The following is a 22,227-nucleotide window of genomic DNA, read 5'->3' on the forward strand; positions in this document are numbered from 1 at the left end:
TCCTTGTGTCATCTCTGGAAACAGTTTCGGTGATGATTTCTGAGTGGGCAGCGACTCTGTTTTCCTTGACTGTTTATGAGTCAACAGGGGTTGTGTGGGCTGACGAATCAATTCGACACCTGTGGAAGCAGTTTCGGGGGCTATTTCTAACTAGGCGGCGACTCAGTTTTCCTTGACTGTTTATAAGTCAACAGGGGTTGTGTGCGTTGACGAATCCATGGGTCACCTCTGGAAACATTTTCGGTGATGATTTCTGAGAGGGCAGCGACTCTGTTTTTCTTGATTATTTCTGAGTCAACAGGTGCTGTGTGCGCTGAGGATTCCATGTGTCATCTTTGGAAGCAGTTTTGGAGGGTAATTCTGAGTGGGCAGCGACTCAATTTTCCTTGACTGTTAATGAGTCAACAGGGGAGGTGTGGGCTGACGAATCCATTCGTCACCTGTGAATGCAGTTTCGGGGGCTATTTGTAAGTGGGCAGCGACTCAGTTTTCCTTAACTGTTTATGAGTCACCAGGGGCTGTGTGGGATGACAAAACCTTCGTCAGCTGTGAAAGCAGTTTCAGGGGCTACTTCTCAGTGGTCTGCTACTCAGTTTTCCTTGACTATTTATGAGTCAACAGGGGCTGTGTGGGCTCAGGAATCCATTTGTCACCTGTGAATCAGTTTCGGGGGCTATTTCTGACTGGGCTGCGACTCAGTTTTCCTTGACTGTTTCTGAGTCAAAAGGGTTGTGTGCACTGACGAATCCATGGGTCACCTCTGCAAACATTTTCGGTGACGATTTATGAGAGGGCAACAACTCTGTTTTTCTTGATTGTTTCTGAGTCAACAGGTGCTGTCTGCGCTGAGGATTCCATGCGTCATCTCTGGAAGCAGTTTCGGGGGCTATTTGTGAGTGGGCAGCGACTCAGTTTTCCTTGACTGTTTATGAGTCAACAGGGGCTGTGTGCGCTGAGGATTCCATGTGTAATCTCTGGAAATAGTTTCGGCGACAATTTCTAAGTGGGCAGAGACTCAGTTTTCCTTCTTTGTTTTTCAGTAAACAGGGGCTGTGTGCGCTGACAAATCCATGTGTCACTTCTATAAACATTTTCGGTGATGATTTCTGAGAGGGGAGCCACTCTGTTTTTCTTGATTGTTTCATAGTCAACAGGTGTTGTGTGCGCTGAGGATTCCTTGTGTCATCTCTGGAAACAGTTTCGGTGATGATTTCTGAGTTGGCAACGACTCAGTTTTCCTTGATTGTTCTCGAGTCAACAGGGGCTGTGTGCGCTGACGAATCCATGCGTCACCTCTGGAAGCAGTTTCGGGGGCTATTTCAGAGTGGTGAGCAACTCAGTTTTCCTTGACTGTTTATGAGTCAACAGGGGCTGTGTGGGCTCACGAATTCATTTGTCACCTATGAAAGCAGTTTCGGGGGCTATTTCTGACTGGGCGGCGACTCAGTTTTCCTTGACTGTTTATGAGTCAACAGGGGCTGTGTGCACTGACGAATCCATGGGTCACCTCTGGAAACATTTTCTATGCCGATTTCTGAGAGGGCAGCGACTATGTTTTTCTTGATTGTTTCTGAGTCAACAGGTGCTATGTGCGCTGAGGATTCCATGCGTCATCTCTGGAAGCAGTTTCGGAGGTTATTTTTGAGTGGGCAGCGACTCAGTTTACCTTGACTATTCATGAGTCAACACGGGCTGTGTGGGCTGACGAATTCATTCGTCACCTGTGAAAGCAGTTTCGGGGGCTATTTGTGAGTGGGCAGCGACTCAGTTTTCCTTGACTGTTTATCAGTCAACAGGGGCTGTGTGGGATGACAAATCCTTCGTCACTTGTGAAAGTAGTTAAGGGGGCTAATTCTCAGTGGTCAGCTACTCAGTTTTCCTTGACTTTTTCTGAGTCAACAGGGCTGTGTGGGCTGACGAATCCATGCCTAATCTCTGGAAATAGTTTCCGTGATGATTTTTGAGTTGGCAGCGACTCAATTTTCCTTGACTGTTCCTGAGTCAACAGGGGCTGTGTGCGCTGACGAATCAATGCGTCACTTCTGGAAGCAGTTTCGGGCGCTATTTCATAGTGGTCAGTGACTCAGTTTTTCTTGACTGTTTCTAAGTTAACATGGGCTATGTGCCCTGAGGATTCCATTCATAGTGGCCAGTGACTCAGTTTTCTTGACTGTTTCTGAGTCAACAGGGCCTGTGTGCCCTGAGGATTCCATGCGTCACCTCTGCAACTAGTTTCAGGGGCTATTTCTGAGAGGTCAGCGATGAAGTTTTCCTTTACTATATCTGAGTCAAAAGGGGGCTGTGTGCACTGAGGAATCCATGCGTCACCTCTGGAAACAGTTTCGGTGACGATTTCTGAGTTGGCAGCGACTGAGTTTTCCTTGACTGTTTATGAGTCAACAGGGGCTGTGTGGGCTGATGAATCCATCGTCACCTATGAAAGCAGTTTCGGGGGCTATTTTGGAGTTGGCAACGACTCAGTTTTCCTTGACTGTTTCTGAGTCAACAGGGGCTGTGTGGGCTGACGAATCCATTCATCACGTGTGAAAGCAGTTTCGGGGGCTATTTCTGATTCGGCAGCGACTCAGTTTTTCTTGACTGTTTCTAAGTCAACAGGGGGTGTGTGCACTGACGAATCCATGCATCACCTCTGCAAGCAGTTTGGAGGGTTATTTCTGAGCGGTCACCGACTTAGTTTTGCTTGACTGTTTCTGAGTCAACAGGGGTTGTGTGTGCTGAGGAATCCATGTGTCACCTCTGAAAACAGTTTCGGGGGCTATTTCTAAGTTGGTAGCGACTCAGTTTTCTTTGACTATTTCTGAGTCAACAGGGGTTGTGTGCGCTGAGGAATCCATGCATCACCTTTGCAAGCAGTTTCGGGGGCTATTTAAGAGTGGTCAGCGACTCATTTTTCCTTGACTCTTTCTGAGTCACCACGGGCTCTGTGCGCTGAAGAGACCACACTTCACATGTGGTAGCGGTTTCAGTGATGATTTTTGAGTCGACAACTACTAAGTTGTTGTTGACTATTTCTGAGTCAAAAGGGGAGGTATGCAATTACAAATCTACGCTACACCTTTTGTAGTGGTTTCTTTGATGATTTCTGAGTCGGCAACGACTCAGTTTTCCTTCACTATTTCTAACTCAACAAGGGTTGTGTATGATGATGAATCCATGTGTCACCTATGGAAGTGGTTTCGTGGATGATTTCTGAGTCGGCAGCGACTCAATTTTCGTTAACTATTTCTAAGTCAACAGGGGTTGTGTGCTCTCACGAATCCAAGCATCACTTGTTGAAGCATTTTCATTGACAATTTTTGAGAGGGCAACAACTCAGTTTTCCTTGACTCTTTCTGAGTCAACAGGGGCTGTGTGCGCTGACGAACCCATTCATCACCCGTGGAAGCAGTTTAGGGGGCTATTTCAGATAGGGCAGCGACTCAGTTTTCCTTGACTGTTTCTGAATCAATAGGGGCCCTTGGCGCTGACAAATCTATGCGTGAACTCTGAAAGCAGTTTTGGGGGCTATTTCAGAGTGGGCAGCGACTTAGTTTTCCTTGACTGTTTCTGAGTCAACAGGGGCTGTGTGCGCTGCCGAATCCACACGTCACTTTTGAAAGCTGTTTTGTTGACGATTTCTGAGTCTACAACGACTCTGTTTTGTTGACTATTTCTGAGTCCACAGGGGCTGTGTGCGCTCAGTAATCCACTCGTCACCTGTGAAAGCAGTTTCGTTGACGATTTCTGAGTCGTCAGCGACTCAAATTTCCTTGTCTATTTCTGATTGAACAAGGGCTTTGTGCGCTGACGAATTCAAGTCTTACCTCTTGAAGTGGTTTCGTTGATATTTCTGATTCTGTAGCGACTCAGTTTTTGTTGACTATTTCTGAGTCAACAGTGGCTTTGTGTGTTGACAAATCCACGCATTACTTGTGGAAGCGGTTTCGATGACGATTTGTGAGTCGTCAGCAACTCAGTTTTCCTTGACTATTTCTGAGTCAACAGAGGCTTTGTGTAGTGCCGAATCCAAACATCACCTTTGGATGTTGTTTCGGTGATGATTTCTGAGTCGGCAGCGACTCAGGTTTTGTTGACTATTTCTGATTCACCAGGGGCTGTGAGCGCTGACGAATCCACACGTCACCTGTGGAAGTGGTTTTGTTCATGATTTCTGAGTCGGCAGCGACTTAGTTTTTGTTGAGGATTTCTGAGTCGGCAGCTACTAAGTTTGCCTTGACTATTTCTGACTCAACACGTGGTGTGTGCTGATGAATCCACGCGTCACATATGAAAGCAGTTTTAGTGACGATTTCTAAGTCGGCAACCATTTAGTTTTCCTTGACTATTTCTGAGTCAACAAGGGTTGGGTACGCTGTGAAGCCACGCCTCGGCTGTCGAAGAAGTTTCATTGATGATTTTGACTCGATAACGACTCAATTTTTCTTCACTATTTCTGAGTCAATATTGGTTGTGTGCATTGATGAATCAAGGTGTAACCTGTGGAAGCAGTTTCGGTGACGATTTCTTAGTCGGCACCAACTTAATTGTCGTCAACTATTTCTGAGTCAACAGGAGTTGTGTAAGCTAGCGAATCCAAGTGTCACTAGTGGAAGTAGTTTCATTGACTAATTTTGAGTCGGCAGCGACTCAGTTTTCCTTGACTATTTCTGACTCAACATGAGCTGTGTGTAGTAAGGAATCCATGCCTCAACAGTGGAAGCAGTTTTGTTGATGATTTATTAGTCGACAACGACTCAGTTCTCCATGACTATTTATGACTCAACAGGGGATGTCTGCAGTCATGAATCTATGCGTCACCCATGGAAGAACTTTCATTGCTAATTTTTTAGTCAACACGGGCTGTGTGCGCTGCCGAATCCACGTGTCACCTTCGGAAGCAGTTTCGTTGATGATTTCTGAGTCGGCAGCGACTGAGTTTTCGGTGACCATTTCTAATTCAACTAGGGTTGTTTGTGCTGTCAAATCCACGCGTTACCTTTGGAAGCTCCTTCATTGATGATTTCTAAGTCTGAAGCGACTCAGTTTTCATTGACTATTTCTGAGTCAACAGGGGTTGTGCTAGCTGACGAATCCATCGGTCTCCTATGGGAGCAGTTTTGGTGACAATTTCTGACTCGGCAGCGACTCAGTTTTCCTGACTACTTCAGTCAACATGGGTTGTGTGCGCTAACGAATGCACGCCTCACCTGTGGAAGCAGTTTCGTTGATGATTTATTAGTCGGCAGTGACTTAGTTTTCCTTGACTATTGATGAGTCAATGATTAGTACTTAAAAGTGCATTTTTATCAAGGTTTTATATCATCATTTTGCACTTGAAGTATCAATAACTCCTTAACTAGAGCATGTTTTATAATAACAAGTCTGGTAATATAAGATAGCTTTAATTTATGGTAAATGATCATTTTAAATGCAGGCATATCTCACAATTCAAAGGATTAATTGATGTGATTAACTATTGAAAGTGAAAGGACAAAGAAAAGGCTAAGCTTAGAAATGAGATATCGATTCAATTCAAATTGGAACACTGTTCAGTTATTGGGTCATATTAGGAGCTATAGATCTTGGATTTCAGTTTGGTTTATATGGATAAAAAGCTAAGAAATAGGTCTACAATGTTCATGAATAGTGTAAGACCCAAATCTGCCGTTTTCAAATTCAAAGTTTGGCCACAAAAGAGAAGTCAGAATCTGTCCTACAATCCAGCCCAAACACTGCTCAGAAATTTACCCATATCTAGAGTTCTAGAAGGAAACATGACGTGAAATTGGGTGGGTGGAAGGAAAAGACAATTTCCAACAACTTTAATGAAGAAGACCTGCTCAAATTCTTATGGCAACAATAACATTTCATCCAGACAAGAGCTTGAGGGCTATCCACCACGTCCACCAGCAGCACTACTCAGTATTTTAGCCATATCTCGAGCTCTAGTGATCCAAATGCTCTGCAATTTTATGGGTGGAAAGATAAGATGATTTCTAATAACTTTCATGAAGAACACTTTTCCAAATTCAGATTGCATCAATGTCATTTCATCCAGCCAAAATGCTTGAGTGTTGTTGTCCACCAAGTCCACTAAATCAATAGTTGGCCACTACATCAATAATCAATTACCAAATGAATAGTTCTGAATTTTAGCCTATAAAAGGAGGCATTTGTCATTCATTTAGGAATCTTGGTTCTTCAGATCAAGATCATGTTCTTGCTCTCTCTCTTTATATTTTTGTAATGCTTAAGTTTTGCTTTCATTTATCTCTTGTTCATGCTTTTCATTTCCTTTACTATACTTAGTTAACTTATATCATGTTTATGTTCTTATATTGTTTATTTATGTTTTTCTTCTTCATAATGTCTAGCTAAGTTAATTATGTCAAGGTGAAAAGGTTTCACTAATGGTGTTAGAATATGTATAATATAAACTCAACATGGACTTTAATGTTGATATCCAAGAAAGTTTGCTATTAACATGTCTTATCATTTTTATCTTATTAACTCTTAATACCTTGCTTGTTAAATGGTTAATCTAGATTTGTGTTGTATAACACTTGGTACATCAAATACTTGATCCTTCATAGTCTTCGGCCGACATCGTTATTATGAGAGGAGCTTGATTTGTTGTCAACATAAGTTAGCATCATGAATACCTGATAAAATTTATAAGTATGGTGTTATGTAAATAAGATTATTAATATGATCATGTTGATAATTTATAAAGAGTTTATACTTTACTTATCTCTAATACTATTAGTGGATCCTCTAACCTTGACATTTGTTTTTATCATTGTTTAATCTTCACATTTATCTTACATCTCAAAGTCCTCTTTAACCCATCATCATCATCATCATCATCATCATCATTGTTGTTGTTGTTGTTATTTATAATTTATATAGTTCACCTCCCTGTGGTTCGACCCCGGTCTTGCCGGGTTATTTATTACTTTGACACTCCTGCACTTGGGATAAGACATCAACTCTTTGATCGTGTCAGTCAACAGGGGCTGTGTGCGCTGATGAATTCAGGCGTCACTTGTGGAATCATTTTCGATGATGATTTCTAAGCCGACAGCGACTCAGTGTTCGTTGACTATTTCTGAGTCAACAGGGGCTGTGTGCGCTGACGAATCCACGCATCACCTGTGGAAGCGGTTTCGTTAACTATTTTTGAGTCAACAGGGCTGTGTACGTTGACGAATCCACGCATCACCTATGGAAGCGGTTTCGTTAACTATTTCTGAGTCAACTAGGGTTGTGTGCGCTGACGAATCCACGCCTCACCTGCGAAAGCAGTTTCGTTGACGATTTCTAAGTCTACAACGACTCAGTTTTCGTTCACTATTTCTTAGTCAATTGGGGCTTTATGCGCTGACGAATCCAAGCGTCACCTGTTGAAGCGGTTTCGTTGATGATTTCTGAGTCAACAGGGGCAGTGTACGCTGTCAAATTCACGCGTCACCTTTGGAAGCGGATTCGTTGATGATTTTGAATCGGCAGCGACTCAATTTTCCTTGACTATTTCTGAGTCAACATAGGCTGTGTGTGGTAACGAATCCACGCTTCACTTGTAGAAGCTGTTTCGTTGACGATTTATGAGTTGATAGCGACTCCGTTCTCCTTGACTATTTCTCCCCTATGGAAGAACTTTCGTTGATGATTTTTGAGTCAACAGGGGCTGTGTACGCTACTGAATCCACGCGTCACCTTTGGAAGCGGTTTCATTGATGATTTCTGAGTCGGCAATGACTGAGTTTTCGTTGACTATTTCTAAGTCAACAGGGCCTGTTTGCGCTGCCGAATCCACACGTCACCTTTGAAGCTGCTTCGTTGATGTTTTTGGAGTCTGCAAAGACTCAGTTTTCGTTGACTATTTCTGAGTCATTAGGGGCTTTCTACGCTGACGAATCCACGCGTCACTTATGGAAGCAGTTTCGTTGACTATTTGTGAGTCAACAGGGGCTGTGTGCGGTGACGAATCCATGCCTCCTATGGAAGCAGTTTCGTTGATGATTTCTGAGTCTGCAGCAACTCAGTTTTCGTTGACTATTTTTGAGTCAACAGGGGCATTGTGCGCTCACAAATCCAAGCGTCACCTGTAGAAGCGATTTCGTTAATGATTTCTGAGACCTAGCGACTCAATTTTCGTTGACTATTTCTGAGTCAACAAGGGTTGTGTGCGCTGACAAATCCACACGTCCCCTCTAGAAGCAATTTCGGTGACGATTTGTGAGTCATCAGCGACTATTTCTGAGTCAATATGGGCAGTGTGTGCTTACGAATCCATGCGTCACCTGTGGTAGTGGTTTCGTTGATGATTTCTGACTCGGCAACGATTCAATTCTCCTTGACTATTTCTGACTCAACAATGACTCAACAAGGGATGTGTGCGGTCAGGAATCTAGGCATCACCTGTGGAAGTACTTTCATTGATGATTTCTGAGTCTACAGGTACTGTGTACACTATCGAATCAACGCGTCACCTTTGGAATTGGTTTTATAGACGATTTCTTATTAGGCAGCGACTTAGTTTTTGTTTACTACTTTTTAGTCAACAGGGGCTGTGTGCGCTGCCGAATCCAAGCGTCACCTTTACAAGCTGTTTCGTTGAAGATTTCTGAGTCTGCAGCGACTCAGTTTTTGTTGACTATTTCTGAGTCAACAGGGGCTTTGTGCTCTGATGAATCCAAGCATCACCTGTTGCAGCGATTTCGTTGATGATTTCTTAGTCGACAACGACTTAATTTTCATTGACTATTTCTCATTCAATAGGGGTTGTATGCCCTGACGAATCAATGTGTCACCTGAGGAAGCGGTTTTAGAGACAATTTGTGAGTCATCAGCGACTCAGTTTTCTTTGACTATTTCTGAGTCAACAGAGGCTGTGTGCTCTCATGAATCCACGCCTCACTTGTGCAAGCAGTTTCGTTCACAATTTATGAGCCGGCAGCGACTCAGTTCTCCTTCACTATTTTTGACTCAATATGAGCTATGCACGCTAACAAATCCAAGCGTCACCTGTGGAAGCAGTTTCGTTGACAATTTCTGAGTCTGCAGAGACTCAGTTTTCATTGACTATTTCTGAGTCAATAGGAGCTATGTAAGCTGGCAAATCCATGTGTCACCTGTGGAATCTGTTTCGGTGATGATTTATGTGTTCATAACGACTTCGTTTTCCTTGACTATTTCTGAGTCAACAGGGGTTGTGTGCGATGACGAATCCAAGCGTCACCTTTGAATGTTTTTTCGTTGATGATTTCTCAGTCGACAGTGACTTAATTTTTGTTGACTATTTCTGAGTCCACATGGGCTGTGTGCGATGATGAATCCGCGCGTCACCTGTGGAAGCGATTTCATTGATGATTTTTTAGTCTGCAATGACTCAGTTTTTCTTTTCTATTTCTGAGTCAGCAAGGGCTGTATGCGCAGACAAATTGACGCCTCACCTGTGGTCGCAGTTCCGGTGACGATTTATGAGTCAGCAGCCACTTAGTTCTCCTTGACTATTTCTGAGTCAAAAGGGGCTATGTGCACTGAAGAATCCAAGCATCACCTTTGGATACTGTTTTGCTGACGATTTCTGAGTCGGCAGCGACTTAGTTTTTGTTGACTATTTCTTAGTCAACACAGGCTGTGTGCGCTGACAAATTTTCACGTCACCTGTGGAAGCGGTTTCGCTGATGATTTTTTAGTCGGCAGCGACTTAGTTTTCCTTTACTATTTCTAAGTCAACAACGGCTGAGTGCACTGACCATTCTATGCCTCACCTGTGGTAGTAGTTTGGGTGATGATTTATGAGTCGGCAGTAACTCAGTTCACCTTGACTTTTTCTGACTCAGCAGGGGCTCTGTGCGCTTACAAATTCAGGCGTCACCAGTGGAAGCAATTTCATTGACGATTTCTGAGTCAGCAACGACTTACTTTTCATTGATTATTTTTTAGTCAACGGGGGCTATGAAAGCTGGAAAATCCATGTGTCGCTTGTGGAAATAGTTTCGTTGATGATTTCTGACTCGGTAGGGACTCAGTTTTCCTTGACTATTTCTGACTGAACAGAGGCTATGTGCGCTGATGAATCCACGCGTCACATGTGGAAGCGGTTTCCTTGACGATTTCTGAGACGGCAGCGACTCAGTTGTCCTTGATTATTTCTAAGGTCGATAGGGGTGGTGTGCGCTTACGAATCCACGTGTCACCTGTGGAAGCGGTTTCGTTGAGCATTTCTGAGTCAACAGGGGCTCTGCGCGCTGACGAATCAAGGCCTCACCTGTCAAAGACGTTTCGTTGATGATTTTAAGTCGACACCGACTCAGTTTTCCTTGACTATTTTTTAGTCGACAGGGGCTATATGCACTGACTAATCCACACCTCACCTGTGGAAGCAATTTCGGTGATGATTTGTGAGTCAGCAGCGACTCAGTTCACCTTGACTATTTCTGACTCAACAGGGGCTCTGTGCGCTGACGAATCCAAGCGTCACTTGTGGAAGCGGTTTCGATGATGATTTATGAGTTAGCACCGACTTAGTTTTCCTTGACTATTTCTGAGTCAACAGGGGTTGTGTGCGTTGATGAATCCAGGCGTCACCTATGGAAGCAGTTTCGTTCATGATTTCTGAGTCGGCAGCAACTGAGTTTGCATTGACTATTTCTGAGTCAACAGTGGCTGTGTTAGCTAGCGAATCCATGGGTCACCAATGGAAGCATTTTCGTTGATGATTTGTGACTTGGAGGGACTCAGTTTTCCTTGACTAATTCTGAATCAACAAGGTCTGGATGCGCTGACGAATCCACGCCTCAGCTGTCAAAGAAGGTACGTTGACGATTTTAGTCTAAAGTGACTAAGTTTTCCTTGACTATTTTCTAGTCAACATGAGCTGTTTGCACTAATGAATTCACGCCTCACCTGCGAAAGCAGTTTTGTTGACGATTTATGAGTCAACAGGGGTTGTGTGCGGTCACGAATCTAGGTGTCACCTGTAAAAGCACTTTCGTTGACGATTTCTGAGTCAACAGGGGTTGTGTGCGTTGCCAAATCCATATGTCACCTGTGGAAGCAGTTTCGTTGATGAATTCTGACTCGGCAAGGACTAAGTTTTCCTTGATGATTTCTGACTAGGCAGCGACTCAGTTGTTGTTGACTATTTCTAAGTCAACACGGGCTGTGTGAGCTAACGAATCCACGCGTCACTTGTGGTAGGGGTTTCGTTGATGATTTCTAAGTTGGCAGCGACTGAGTTTTCCTTGACTATTTCTGAGTCAACAGGGGCGGTGTGTGCTTACGAATCCACGCGTCATCTATGAAAGCGGTTTCATTGATGATTTCTGAGTCGGTAGCGACTCAGTTTTCCTCGACGATTTCTGACTCAACAAGTATTGTGTGCACTGATGAATCCAAGCGTCACCTATGGAAGCAGATTCATTGACGATTTCTGACTCGACAGTGACTCCGTTTTCATTGACTATTTCTGAGTCAACAGGGGTTGTGTGAGCTGATGAATCCACGCCTCAACTTTCGAAGCAATTTTGTTGAAGATTTCTGAGTTGGCAGCGACTGAGTTTTCCTTGACTATTTCTGAGTCAACAGGGGTTGTGTGCGCTGACAAATCCACGCATCAGCTGTGGAAGCAGTTTCGTTGATGATTTCTGAGTCGGCAGCAACTTAGTTTTTGTTAACTATTTTTAAGTCAATAGGGGTTATCTAAGCTGGTGAATCTATGTGTCTTCTGTGGAAGAAGTTCGTTGATGATTACTTAGTAGAGCATATACTTATGATATCTCATGGAATTATGGTTGAAAATTATGTGAAAAGAAAGAAGAAGTGATGCTTGATGAAAAGATGGGCAAAGTTGCAAAAGGTAAAAAAGAAAAGAAAAAGAAAAAGAAAAAGAAAGGAAAAAAGAAAAAAGTGTTCCTTTATGTTCTTAAGATTTTATGTTGAGAGAGCTTGAAATCAAAAGAAGTTAAGCATTGGTGATTAAAGATGGAAAATTTATGTGCTTTGATGGAATATCTTGTTAGAAATATAATTTTTCAGAATGCTCTACTTTCTTTGGTTTGAACCTTTTCTTTTACTCTCTTTTACCTCACCTTAACCTTAGCCCCATTACAACCGGAAAATAAAATCTTTTGATTCATGCATTGCTTGTAATATGTTAGTAATGGAGATGAGATTGAAGAACAAGCTTATTGTAGAACATATTCATTGATTGAATTTGAGAGATTTAAACACATACCCTAAACACATGAGTGTTGGAGTGTATATCAATGAGAGGACCTATCACTTTGGCATGGCATAGATTTCATTTAAATCCCAATGATCAATTGAGTTTTGAAGTTTGCATGTAAATAAATTCATGAAAATTTGTACTCTTTATCCTTATTGATTATATTCTTGTTTATAATGCTTATATTCTTGGATATTGATGGGAGATTAGGAGATTAATCATAGTGATTTGATTTAATTTAATTTCAATTTGATGTTACCAATCCTTTCTCGGGGATGAGCAAGAGCTAAGTGTGGGGGTATTTGATGCAACCGTATTATTCGATAGTTTCACCCACATTTAACTAGTGTTTTACTTATGTTTTATATATAAAATGTCTTGATATTCTTTGTTTTATGTTTTGAAGGCACTTTTGGATGAAAGATGCAAAAAGAAGTAAATTAGAGGTAATTGGCAGATTTGACCGTCGATCAATGTTTTGTGCAGAGCGTGAGCTCTAGAGATTGAAATGAAGTGATTATAGTGGCATTAAAAATCTAACATCCATACATTTCTGAACATATAAGGCAAGAAAATAAAATAAGGAAGAGGATGGAAATCACAGCCTTCAAAGTCAAATCTTGCAATCTACCAATATTGACCTTCGGCCATTCCTACTTGAATATCTGTAGCTATAGAAGTCCAATTGATGCAAACTCAATTTTTTTGGATTCCTGACCCAAAGACCTATCAACACTCAGAATTTCAACCAAAACAGATGTCATAAGAGGGAGATATGACTTTTCAAAGATGAAAACTGAATTCTACCAGCAAACAGGTTTCGTGAAGAACGAGTCCAAATTACGTTCTGAAGTATCTAAACCGACATCCAAGTTTTTATTTCAGCAATTTAGCTCCTCTAAGACAAAGCATGAAGATTTCATGCAAGGTTATTTCTCCTTTTTTAGGAAAATAGTTATTGAAGTACTTAATTGTAAATTGTCTACTTAAGGGAGGACTATTTTGTAAAATAGAGACTAGCGTTTCCTAGGATGTAAAAAGAATGAGAGAAGAGAAGGGGGGCAGCCAGCGAAGAAGAGAAAAACACCCCCTTCCTCTAAGAAACTCGAAATCATGCATTCCTCTTTCTTTTTTATTAGTTGTTCAACAAACATGCAAGGCTAAACTCCTTTTCTTAGTTGCAAGGACACGGAAACCTTCGGATTTCAAGAAATGTGAGATCTATTTTACCTTTTCATTTCAGTTTATATGATGAATATGTTTGTTCTCCTATGCGTATTTTTCCTATGATTGTTTATTTTAATTGCTAGAGCGAATTCTAAGTTATTATTGTAGACAATCTATTGCTAAGTTTGATATCAAAACCGGAGTTGTGGTATATGAACTTGTAAAGCAACTGAGTTTAATAATTGTGGCGGATCTACGTTATTAATCTTAGGGAGAACATTCAATCAAATCAAACATAGGATGCGGACAGTTATGTTTTCTTGATAAATCAACTTATCTAGTTGTTAAGGCTGCTATTGAATTAAATTACTAGTGCGGACATTGTTGTTGTTTGATGGTTAGGGTTAGTTATATGGCGGATCCGTTAACTAACCAATGTTAAGAAGAGATAAATATTCAGAATATAAATTGATGTTTCGTTTCCATGATCAGTTCTGATTTTTATAGGTGGATGTGTGCTTGCGACTAAGGTTTGTTCTCTTGATAATTTTCTGATTTTATTTAATTTCGCTTGATAGTTTTCTATTTTCTTTTGCTTTAGCCTAGATAACATCCAAACCCCCCCCCCAAATTGCATATCATCTAGCATAAAAATCTAACTTGAACCTTCCTCGTGGGATCGACCCCTTGCTTGCTCTATACTATCTTGTGTGTTGTGTTTGAAGCTAGGGTAATTAATTTGTGCGACCGCGACATCGCAACACGATCTGCACTACGACTATTGGTCAGGGTTCAGATGCGTGAAACACCCAACTCATATCTGAGTGTTTGTTTGCTAATGGTGCGCATACGTGCCTTAATCATTTCTCGTAACGCCCCCATACTGTCTTTACAAAAATCATCACTGGGCAGATATAAGACCATTTTGAGACCAGATAGAAAGTCTACCCATCATGTAATGGCCTAGAACCTTTCTTTAAAGTATGGGCTCCCTAAATAGTCATCTTGCATGGGTTCTCACCATCCATACCCAATGGGCATGTACATACATTTGCATCCATACATATACGTCCATTGTAAATACCATACATACATGCGAGGTTGAAATATAGGTCCCCAAAGAGTCTACAACACCCAACTCCGAGCAAGAAACATGGAAGATGAAGAGCAGGCTCACCGTGACGTCTATTTTCAAGAAGAGTTGGAGTCTCTGAAGACAAGCGTGGCTTGCCTCACTAGCTTACTCGAGCAAACACTAGAAAATACCTTTGGTGAAGTTCCTTCCAACCAACCTATCATCTTTGTTCAAACACCAACATCAGCTCAGTCTAAAGAAATAATGGGTGAACATGGTTAAGAGCCTCAACACAAACCAGCCTTTCTGCAAAAGCTTTTATGGGGAGGCTGACCGAAGGGGAATTTTTACCAAAGTTGGAGAATGGAGCTTGGTTCCTGTTATGTAAAAAAAAAATACCTCTTGATCATGCCTACAATGCTTTAGTTTAAACCTGTTTCAGTCTTGTTGGTAATTTGGCTCATAATGCCACAAGACTTTCTCTATCAAATGAGTCTTTCTTGTTAATAAGATCATGTGTTTTTCTGTGTTTATGACGTGCCTTTATTTTTGTTGTTGTTTCATGCAAATAATACATTGAGCACAACCTTTACTCATAAAACAACTACAACAAGAATCCTTTGGTGTGTTTCCTTTTTCTTCCAAAACCATGCATGATCTCACATGTTCACAAGTATTTTTGGGAATTCAAAGTTTTAGTATAAGACAGAAATCATAGTGATGTTTGTTCAAACAAACAAGTTCTGGAAATTCAGGTAATCCCTTAGAAAGGTAACCAAACAACTAGAAAACCTGAAGGACAACCCAAAACTTTAAAGCTAAGCTTCAGTGAGAAACCATTTTACATATTTGCATGAAGGTAAGTCTTACTGATCCTAAGTGCATATGTAAACCCCCGTAAATAAAAATAAATAATAATAATAAAAACACATAGGATCGAAGTAATGAAGTTTCGATGAGTAATGGATATTCTGTATGAAAGAAATGAATAAATAGTAGGAATGACAATAAATGTGTCATGTGAGAGAGAGAATGATCTCCATAAACAAATTTGAAGGTATTGTTAAAGTCGAAAAGAGAGTCATGATTTTTAGTTTAAAACTTGTAGCGTTGGCGAAACCAGTGACGAGTTTCAATGGATAAAAGAATAAGAAAAAAACCAGAAGATATGTAAACCCCGGTAAAAAAAAACTTATTTTTCCAAATTAGTGATAAATGTGGTAATATTGAATTTATTAAGTATAAATTAAGGGGAAATGTCATGAGGATCTAAGTAAATAAATTAATGCATGAAATTCATATTTTAGCGTAAAAGACACTGATTGTCTAGTTTTATGGTATCGATGATATATCTCAATCCGACCGTTGGATTGGGCTGAAATTTTATAAGGAATCTCCAGACATATTGTTTCATATGGGGTACAAATTTCATGTCAATCGTAGTTTGGAAAGGCTTTACGAGAGTACTGAACATCGAGTAAATTGAAGAAGATGACACAAGGAGCATTAATCAGGGCATTTTTGTAATTTTATCAAAACAAATAGTCTCCTCTCCTCCTTTAAAGACAGAGCACATCCTCTGTAAAAGGAAAAATAGGAGGGAGACCATTTGTTGTGTCCTATTTTCTTCATTTTCTCTTCATTTCTTCAAGCTAAATCAAAAGGGAGTGTTCTTAGAAGGATTATATCCAAGAAAACAAATTAAGTGACAACTTAGAGAGTTATAGAGCTTGAGAGAAACAAAGAGAATAAGCTAGAAATTGGAGGAGGAGGACATGATTTTTGTAAATTTTTGCAAGAATTCATTGAAATAAGTTAAAGTAGCAAAGGTAAGCAACATACCCTTTAGTAATTTCATTTTTCTCTCTTGTTCTTGCATGAGGAGAAGAAAACCTCCATGTTTAAAATTCTAGGGTTCATGTAAATATTTTGGGGGAGTAATTGTTCTTGTGAATTTTAAGATTAATTGCATGATAATGGCTTTGATTTGCTGAAAAATAGAAGGAATAAATTGATTTGAAACTATGGGTTTTGGGATTGCAACAGGGCAGGAACTTCGGCAGCCATATTTTGACTTTCCATCACTGGATTAGATTGATTTTTGGATATGTTATTATGCTCAATGTCACTTACATTCTGACCGGAGGGATTGTCAATAGCAGACATCGTTTGAGGGCTGTCACCGGAGGAACATTTCTGGAAAATCACCTTTCAAGACAGCCTTGTTCGTCGGCCGTTTTATGATATTTTCACTGTTGGATTGGTCTGGATTTTGGATATGTTGTTCATCCAGATGTTATATAAATTTTGAATGGTTAAGATCGGAAATGAACACTCCTACCAGAAATTGTACTTCCTGAATAGTAGGTCTCCAAATTTCAAGTCAGTCCAGTATTGTTCTGATATCGAGAGATTTAACCGTTGATGTATGTTAATTTTGGATATGTTATTCTAATGATGATGATGTATAATTCTACCGTTTGGATTTACTGAATTCTAAATTTACAGAATGATGTTTTAAGTTTGGTTTGAGAAATATTGAATGAGAATATGAGGTTTAGCATAAAAAGTATGTTTTGGGACCAAGGATAATGGCAATGGGTTTAATGATGATGGTTGTGTTTGTGTTGTGTTTGAGTCATGTTTGATGTGTTGATAAGTGATGGTATAGTTAAATTCTATAAAGAATAGTGATTGACTAATACTTTGGTTGTGTTGGAATGGGAAATCATGGTAAGGGATGTTGTATGTTGAATTATGATATAAGGAATCATTTTGAGTGTGCTTTTGGAAAAATTTGGCATGTGTAGTCATTGATGAAATTTAAGTTAAATTACACTTTTTGGTGATAGATTAAATGTCTTGGGACATTATAAAATCAGTGACGAGAATTCATGTCTTTGAACACTAGAAAAAAAAAAGAAAAAAAAAGGAAAATCGGTAACGAAAAGTCATGTCCTTTGGACATTGAAAATCATTGATGAAGAATTGAATTAAATGCACGTTTAATGTTAGTGTAAATAAATTCTAATGTAAATGAATTTAAATGACAAGTAAGAAAATAAAATACATTCATGGAAATTGTTTACGGAAGTATTTGATTTTGTGAATTTATGAATAAATCGGGAAGATTCAAATATTGATTCAGGATGTTATATTAAAAATGTAGGAGAAGCATTCACTCGACTTCTCAGGAGCTCGTATAGTAGGAGCTTAAGGAGGGACTGCAGGAGGGGCACAACAACAAGAAGGAAGAGCGAGTTGAGCTTCTGCAGCTGGTAGGTGTTCTATACCTACACTTTTTACGTAGCGTTAATTTACTAACTTATTAAATTCTTGGTCTTTGCGTCTATGGGTGAAAGCACAAAGAGAAAGGATAAAGTGAAATAAACGAGAAATTAAAAATGGATTTGAGTACTTGATTGGGTTAAGAATATAAATTACATTAATAGACTTCGTTGATGATCGTTCCTCGAACTTGATTAGCTGGTCCCGAATGCGGAGGCTAATGATGTTAGTAAGGTTTACTAACATCGGCATAATCATCCCTGAAAATGAGGGATGCTGAACTTGATTAACTATTCGGGTGAGAATAGTTAATGATATCGACTGGTGCTGTCGATATCGGCAATCACATGAAACTTGATTAGCCGATCCCGAATGCGGAGGCTAATGATGTTAGTAAGGTTTACTAACATCGGCATAATCATCCCTGAAATTGAGGGATGCTGAACTTGATTAACTACTCGGGTGAGAATAGTTAATGATATCGACCGGTGCTGTCGATATCGGCAATCACACGAAACTTGATTAGCCGATCCCGAATGCGGAGGCTAATGATGTTAGTAAGGTTTACTAACATCGGCATAATCATCCCTGAAAATGAGGGATACTGAACTTGATTAACTATTCGGGTGAGAATAGTTAATGATATCGACCGGTGCTGTCGATATCGGCAATCACACGAAACTTGACTAACTATTCCTGAAGTGAAAGCTAATGATGTCAAGAATCTTGACATCAACATTTCCAGTAATATTCCATGGTATTATGGAAAGAAAAATATGATTGGCTATTTCAGGTTAGAAATAGTCGATGACATCAATCAGTGGTATTAATTTTGACATTTACAATGAACTTGATTAGCCGGTCCTGATATGGGAGACTAATAACACTAATGAAAATTTATTAGTGTCAGCATTCCCTTCCAATTTTAGGGGATAGGTATTATAATGATATTTTCGATAGGGAATAATTAAAAATATTAATGAAATGGGGATTGATATCTTGATAGGATTATTCATTCGGCCTTGAAGAGGCGGATATTGATTGGAAATTATGGAATAAGATGGGCGGAGGAACTAGTTACCCGGTGATGGGCTAGTCGCATCAGTTTTGTTTTCTAATGACCGGAATATGCAACTTGAGTTAAACTTACTTGTGTGGTGTTAATATTATCGGGATGACTGACTTGTCAGATTATAAATGGAATGTTGGATGATACCTAAATGTTAAACAAAAATGGTAATTTGTGTTTATGTTATGGATTATTGAAGAAATAAAAAAAATGAAACTGATGAAGATCTAATTCTTGTGAAGGATGGAGGCAAATATCGTATCGCTCGGGACGTGATAATAGAAGTTCATTAACCATGGTAGGTGTTATACACTTAAGGAATGCAATGCTATATATATATATATATATACATATATATATATATATGATGTATTTTGAATTAATTGATGAATTGTAATTGATATAATTTGAGAATCATGTACTGTGCACATGGAGGATGTCAAAGAAATTATGACTAATAATGTAAATATGTTGTATTAAGGTTTTGTGTTGTTGCTGGCATGATAAGAATTTGGTGATAATTGTAATAGTGTAATAAAATGCCAATAATAGTGATAGATAATGAAATTTGGCCTTAATTATAGTGGTCGAATTATATTAAGTTGATGAATTAAATAGAATGATGTATGTATGGTATTCATATTATTTGAAGATGGATCGGATGTGCATATTGTGAAAATGATGGTAGGTTCCATGATAATGAGAGATTTTACTGAAAATCTAAAGAAACAATGGAATGTGTCGAAATGGGCACAAGAAATATGTAAGTTGAATATATTTATAAACTAAAATTGGACCGAAATCATGACAAGTTTGACAATTTATATGGAAAAGCCATAATGGGTATAATAGATGTTAGGATTAAAATTGATATAAAGAGATAGAGTAAGAGAGAGAGAAATCACATCGTAGATATTATAACGAATTAAATGCGCTCGTAAGGTGAAACAAGATACAAAATGAAAATGTTGAATGACTCTATGAAGGATGAATAGAGACGTAATAATGGAAGGATGAATAGAGAATTTCAAGGAACTATGATTGCATATCATTGAATATATGTTTAATTACATGTGCATGTATTGTGTGATTTTCCTTTTATGCTATATTTATTATATACATTATGAAATTGCAGGTCCTTCATATTCACGCCAGGAATAGCGTTTTAGGTCCTCTAGTCTCCTTTTGTATGATTGAATAAGAAGATGAACATTAATGTATTTTGTCTTTAAGGAACTAAATGACTTAATATGTAATAGTACTCCTTTTACATTAAGTATCGGGACATAAAAATGTACTATTCTGTAATTGTAATCTTAGTTTGTTTACTTGCATTATGAATTATATGTGTTAATGGGAAAGAAATGAACATGCAAAATGTGAGGCATGTACCATGAATGATGTGTTGTTGAGGTTCTACATGATTATGATATGATTGAGAAATGAGTATAACTGTACAGGATGATTGTTGATAACTTGGGACCTCTAGGTATAAAGAAAACTCTGCTGAAATTTCAATGGGAATCTCGGCAAGTCTCAGATAAGTTCGGTGGAAGAAAAAAAAATACCCATTTTTTTTAAAGTTAAGGCTCAAAGTTCTTTTATGAATGTACTGAATTACAGGGTGTTACAACATACATTTGAATGAGGAAAGGCCTTATTTGGTAATCCTTTCACGAGGCTAAAATAGACCTTTTGCAGTCCCCATTTGAGCATAATACGTCTCTTGAGATAAATAACCTTGGTTAGGATCACACCCCATACTAGAGGCAAGTGCAAGAGATATACAAAAAACCTCGACGATTGACAGTGCCCAAACAACACTGGGATGCATTAAAGAAAATTCTTAATGATCAAAGGTGCCCAAAAAAAAAACTAAGGGGCATGAAGAAAAATCCAAAGGGTCCAAAAGATTTGAGCTTTCCAAAATAACTGATATGATGATGCTCAACCAAGTGAAGAAAAAAACAAACAAAAAGCCCAAACCCAACACTAGGGGGCACAATAAACCATTTTGAAAAAAAAATCAAATGACAAAAGGTCAGGAAACAAGCACTAGTGATCCTTAGTCTTGAAATTCCTTAAACACCTTTTGGGCCTATAAAAATCCTTTTATTCATAACCAATAACCAAAGCCTATGTTACGTGCCTAATCAAAACCTTTCTGATCAAGGGCAAGCAATCTGGATTGGTAGGCAATTCTTTCCCACACGAAACAAGCTTTATTATTCATGCAAATAAAATGAATGCTTTGAAGACTGGTTCTTTGAAACCCTCGGATTGAATCTTGAACCATTTTTTACCAACAAAACATCACTGCGCATTTTCACCAAAAGCAAAATAAAGATTATTTCATCACTTATGAAAACTTGTACATAGGAATCACTTGAATTTCTTCAGAATGAGTTTGCTTTAAACTGATGTCAAAATGATTTCTGTGTCTGGAATAGCTTTGAAATTCAAAAAAAAAATCCTGCATGAAAACAACTCCTTGTAAAAAACCAAATCTTCCTTCATATAGCCTCATCCTCAAAGAAAACCCAAATTGAACACTTGGGGGCATGATCAAGCTGGGGGGCAACCCAAAAACACATGATAAGGGCTGGCTCCATGATTCCCTTTCTAAGAAAACAAAATGTAGGGCAGAGCTGGTGACCTTTGAGATAAAGGTCAGGACAAAGAAGCATGATGATATCAAGTCCTTCCTAGAGGTCAAGATCACAAGATATGACTCGAGTAAGCAAGAGCGAAAAGGCCATCAAAGTTTACTACCAAGACTTAAACTTTTGAGAAAGGGAAGACTCCATGAAAAAAACGATGACTATATTTCTCAGGTAAGTATACATACATATTGATCATAATGCATTGCTTTCAACATTGACAGATTGGTGTTTCATCATCATCTTTTGGGTAGTGTGTTTTCTAACTCTATATCCTTTCGAGTGTGTCTTTGAGCCCTCATCTTTTAGGTAGTGCATTTTCTAACCCTGCCTCCTTTCGAGTGCACCTCTGAACTCTCATCTCTTAGGTAGTGTGTTTATAACCCTACCTCCTTTCAGTGTGCCTTTGAGCCCTCACCTCTTTTCGAGGGTGCCTTTAAGCTCTCACTTCTCGGGTAGTGCGTTTTCTAACCCTACCTCCTTTCGAGTGTGCCTTTGAGCCCTCATATCTTAGGTAGTGTGTTTTCTAACCCTACCTCCTTTCAGTGTGGCTTTGAGCCCTCACCTCTTTTCGAGTACACCTTTGAGCTCACTTCTCGGGTAGTGCGTTTTCTGACCCTACCTTCAAATGCACCTTTAAGCCTCATGTCTCAGGTAGTGTGTTTTTTAACCCTACCTACTTTCAAGTGCGTTTGAGCCCTTATCTTTCAGGTGGTGTGTTTCCTAATCCTGT

General features: G+C 39.4%; 1 long non-coding RNA gene across 1 annotated transcript; it reads left to right on the forward strand.

Moving 5' to 3' along the window:
* Positions 1–16,802: 16,802 nt before the first annotated feature.
* On the forward strand, positions 16,803–19,106 carry LOC127904129 (uncharacterized). The gene is made up of 3 exons (XR_008057017.1): positions 16,803–16,859; positions 17,647–17,755; positions 19,077–19,106. It is a non-coding gene; the product is annotated as an uncharacterized LOC127904129 (long non-coding RNA).
* The last annotated feature ends 3,121 nt before the right edge of the window (positions 19,107–22,227 follow it).

The sequence above is a fragment of the Populus trichocarpa genome, chromosome 12, assembly GCF_000002775.5.
Source record: "Populus trichocarpa isolate Nisqually-1 chromosome 12, P.trichocarpa_v4.1, whole genome shotgun sequence".
Classification (NCBI taxonomy): domain Eukaryota; kingdom Viridiplantae; phylum Streptophyta; class Magnoliopsida; order Malpighiales; family Salicaceae; genus Populus; species Populus trichocarpa.